The sequence below is a fragment of the Myotis daubentonii genome, chromosome X (assembly GCF_963259705.1).
Source record: "Myotis daubentonii chromosome X, mMyoDau2.1, whole genome shotgun sequence".
NCBI lineage: Eukaryota > Metazoa > Chordata > Mammalia > Chiroptera > Vespertilionidae > Myotis > Myotis daubentonii.
This window is the reverse complement of record NC_081861.1, coordinates 2,343,472-2,348,550: the sequence shown is the minus strand read 5'-3', so window position 1 is coordinate 2,348,550 and position 5,079 is coordinate 2,343,472. Positions and strand designations below refer to the sequence as shown.

Genomic DNA, 5,079 nt, shown 5'->3' with positions numbered 1-5,079 from the left:
AGAGATAAAGAGCATAAAGCAGTATTGGGCCAGAAAGAGCCTCAGACTGTGAAGCAGATCTAAGTTTTGGCCAACCCATTAAGTAACTCTTGAGAAAAGGTTGCCCATTAGTAGAGTCATAATAGGCAGGAGTGGCCAGTCCCTACTATTTCCATCATGATCATTCATTGGCTGGAAGATGCTTAGGAAAACCATGGAGTGTGATTCAAATGCAGCAATGAATCCTGAAGGTCCTACAGCTAGAGGCTGTCAGCTAACTTCTCCTTTCACAGCTGAATAGCAAGTTCTTTATTGAAGGGAGAGCCGGATGGTATACCTCCATGGCTGCCACTGAATGATGTTTCAGTCATGTCAATTATCAAACTGTCCAGCAGCTCTTGTTGAGGCCCCCCTATGTATAAACTGATCTGCTAGGCTATTTGATGATTCAAGGAAGTGTAAGACACTTGCTGTGTCGGTCAGCTATTTTCTCTAGATTCACCCTTCGCCACCATGCTCTGCACGTCTGGAGCCTGACCTATAGGGAATGTACCACAGAGTCCCAGTGCCCTTTGGTTTCCATATGACATTTCTACCTAATTGATGTGATATAAGCAATTCCTCATTGTACATTGTACATACAATTCCTCATTGTATATAACTAATGAGGAACCTCAGCAGCAGATTAAAGGGAGAAGAATGAGCAGGGAACTTCTTATACCAGACTCCCCCTTTTGAAGTCATATTGGGTTGGTTCAGTGGTCGGCAAACTGCAGATCTTGAGCCACATGCGGCTCTTTGGCCCCTTGAGTGTGGCTCTTCCTAAGCCTTAGGAGTACCCTCATTAAGTTAATAACAATGTACCTACCTATATAGTTTAAGTTTAAAAAATTTGGCTCTCCAAAGAAATTTCAATCGTTGTACTGTTGAGATTTGGCTCTGTTGACTGAGTTTGCCGACCACTGGGTTGGTTGTATCCCTTGCCCTCAAGTCACTGTTCTTAAGATTATTTTATGTAATTTTCTCTTCCAGGTTTCAATAACCTCTGTTTTTATTTCTCTCTTCATTTCCTCAGGCATAAGGGTAAAAATAGCTACAACTATCTGTAACAGTGCAAATAGGCTCCTGTACTATTCCTTGAAATTTCCCTATGCCCTGTCCAAACCTTTATCAGATCCATTATAAATCATATCTTTTAAAATTATTTTAATTGGAGTGTGCCATCTGTTTTCAGTTGCAACCCTGACTCATGCACTTGCTGTTTTTGATATGCATATGACATTTCTACCTAATTGATGTGATGTAAGCAACTTGAGGCAGAAATTTACCCTGGATTCTTAATAAACAAACATCTTTTATCCAACATCGTTTCTGTCATGAATACTTATTTATTTTTCCATTTATCCATTCAGTTCAACAAAAAATGTATTTAGTGCCTGTTGTGTGCCATGTGCTTGCTATATTAGATGCCATACACAGAGATATCGGTTCAGTTCTCAAAGAGGAGCCTAGAACACAGGCCGGTTATAAACTATATTCAAGCGACAAAGGAGCTAAGATTAAATATGCCCAGTTGAACTATGAATACCTGTAGGACAGTATGATCATCTTTTAGAATTGTTTTTTTTAAAGAGGCATTTATTTGTTTCTTTTTAGAATTTTATTATTTATTTTTCTTGAATTTATTGGAGTGACATTGGTTAATAAAATTATATAGATTTCAGATATACAATTCTATAATACATCATCTCTATACTGTATTGTGTATTCACCACCCCAAGTCTCATCTCTTTCCATCACCATTTATCCCCCCATACCCTCTGCTACCTACCCCAACAGTATCATTTTTACCAGAAAGCCAGTAAAAGAGTTGCCAAAAAAGTGACTCTTGAATGAATTTTGAGAGAGAGCGCACCAGGTAGATAGGATTAAAAATGGTATGATCAGAAGCTCAGGTTCCAAGTGGCTATAAAATAGGATGAAGAGAAAGACAACCTGAGAAATGGTACCATACCCCATGCTAGGGATCTTGGATCTTATTCTGTAGACAGTGGAGACCTATTGGAGGGTCCTATTTAGGGTAGTGAGAATGGTCAGATGTACATTTTAGAAAGCTGGTATAGTGGTATCCAGAAGGGTAAATTAGAGAAAAGTGAGACTCACAGAGAAGTCATTTTAAGCAACTATTACAATAGCTCAGGTGAGAAGGGAGGAGACTATGAAATAAAATAGTAGGGAATGATAATAATGATACTCCTATTCCTACTACTACTAATTGATGATAATGATGATGATGATGATAATGATGATGATAATTAATATAGAGAACTGGCGACTGATTTGAAGATGTTCTTGATTGAGTCATCAGGGGAACAGGAAGGTACTTCCACTTCAGAAAGGAACTGTAATTCTTTTTTAAAATATATTTTTATTGATTTCAGAGAGGAAAGGAGGGGAGAGAGAGATAGAAACATCAACGATGAGAGACAATCATTGATTGGCTGCCTCCTGCATGCCTCACACTAGGGATTGAGCCCGCAACCCAGGCTTATGCCCTGACCAGGAATTGAACTGTGACCTCCTGGTTCATAGGTCAACGCTCAACCACTGAGCTATGCTGGCTGGCTGGAACTGTAATTCTTGAATGACATTTGAATACTGGGAGCATTATGAGCTTATTTTCAATGGTCTATAAAAACTGGAAGTAAATACCCTGCCCTAATGGAGACTGGATAACTATGTGTTAGTGTTTACTGTTGCTTTAAAATGGGAAGAATGACTTATCTCTCCGTCGAATTTCCTGAGTAGTTGTGTAGTAAAACCATTTTTTTAAAGAATATCCTATGGGAGAAAAATTTTCATGGAAATTATATGTAAATAGGCTATTACTTTGTAACCTGCCCTATTTCCATTTTCCATCACACATGATTGCAAATTTGTCTCTACCAGGGATAACATTTTCTTTTTTATTAATGATATCTTAGATTTTTTTCTCTCTTCATAAAAACAAAGAGTTATGTAGCTTGGGGAAAAGAAATGGAAAGCAATGGTATTTCTTGTGAAAAGTACTATATTTAAAAGCCTAACATTTTAAATAACACTGTGTTGTAAGTTTTGATAATCATTGGAAGAGATTCTTTTTTTTCAGGTGATGAGTTATTCATGCAGTTCCTGATAATGATAATCATTGTGTATTTTTTCAAAAAGAGAATACAATTTGCCCTAAAAATAACTCTGGAAAATATCTTTTATTCAGTCCTTCAGAAATTGTACACTAAAAACACCAAATCATTGTGCCCCTTATTTCTTATTGTTCTTTCGTGATCAAAAGTGAGTATTGACAAGGTGAAACCTCAAATAGACAAAAGGGAGTTAGCCAAAGTGTAACATTTGCAGTATTATTGATAGCAAAATGTCTATAGAATATACATATACATATACATATGCATATACATGTGTGTGTGTCTGTGTGTGTCTCTGTGTGTGTGTGTGTGTGTGTGTGTGTGTGTGTGTGTGTGTGTGTGTGTGTGTAGAGGAGACTAAATAACCCACAACAGAAGTTTGTTTGACTATCTAAAGTTATTATGGTATATGTATGGAATCAGACCTGGTCGCCACAGGAAACAGAGATAGTACATTTCAAATAGAATAATTTGAGAAGGGTTATTTATTGCAGAAACATGTCTTGATCCTAGGCTTGAAAGCATAAGAGGAGCAGTGAATGGACTTTGGTTAAGGAAAATAGCCAGCCCCAGGCAATCTTTCAGGGGGCCAACTAAGAGCAAATTCCCTGTCTCACACCCCTTCCTTCTCTACCATCTGCTGCCAGGGCTCTCTGCTCACCAAACCCAATCAGAATCCCCAGTTGTGTGGTCCATCCAGTCAGCTTCTGGTAGAGAAAGGAATCTTCTGGTGGAAGAGGTGAACGAGACAAGATTGGAGAGTAGTGGAAAATGAATGGGGGGCAGGGGAGCATCAAAGAGAAGTCATCTCGTACAATCCTATTCTTCAAATTTGCAGCATCCACTCTTCTATTTCATTAGGCTGAAGCCTTCATTTCCCAACAGAGGAGTGCACAAATTCCCAGCAACCACCTTATCACGTTAGCAGGACATGTCAAATGTAGACAAAATTATCCTTATTTAAAAGACAAGGAAATTGTGTCTTAAAGAAATCAGTGATTTTCTCAAGATTTCACGGTAAATAAGGAGCTGGGACTAAGATTCCTGAACTAGAAGCCTGGGAACCCTTAGCTTTGCATAAGCCTGGCCGGTTTTTATCTCACAATCCCCTTTCTGCATGTTCCTCAACATTTCCAATGCATTCTATCCCTGGCTTACAATTTCATTTCTGCTTGGCCAAACAACTGAATCCCTACCACTGAACCATTAAAATAGCTCTTTCCCAGCATAGCTAAATTATCCTTTTTCCAAAATGGTTGTGGATGAAAGCATCCACTTACTCCCACTGAAATCTCTATCCTTATCCACTGATTTGTTTTCTTGCATCAAGGCTCTGATAATACAATCACAGAATAATTCAACGCTTGAACATTTCCAAAAATCTAAGCTATTTTCTTATACCCTTGGTCCCCTTGCTATGCTAAGAATATTTAAAACCCATAGATATATCGCTTCTCGGCCTTTTGGCTAAGATCAAGTGTAGTATCTGTTCTTATCAGTTTAAAACCCATAGATAATGTAAAAAATTATTAAAGTCAAGAACACTTTTCTTCTATATTTTGTAACCTTCTTAACCTAATTATGATAATTCTACCTAGGTAAAGATTTACTAGAGTCACTTTCCTTTTCTCTTTTTTCATTCCCTCTGGAGCTGATAATGAATAAGGAAATGACCAGAGATTAGAAAGCAGGAGGGTAAAAACAAACAAATAACCAATGGTCTGGTCAATCTACTGGCTAGAGACAGACAGTTCTTCCATTAGGAATTGGCCGTACAATTCCCCTTTAAAGAAATGCAATCACATTTCTTGGAGCAGAGATTCGATTTGGAATGCCCTCATTAAACGCATCTCAGATCTTGCTGGTTTCGTGACTCACCAGCATATCTGATATCCAGAAAACTTTGGGTACATCCTAA

The 5,079-nt window shown here is 38.0% G+C and overlaps 1 pseudogene; it reads left to right on the top strand.

The window, feature by feature from the left end:
- Window positions 1-4,608: 4,608 nt before the first annotated feature.
- Window positions 4,609-4,732, top strand: LOC132225458 (U2 spliceosomal RNA; annotated as a pseudogene).
- The last annotated feature ends 347 nt before the right edge of the window (window positions 4,733-5,079 follow it).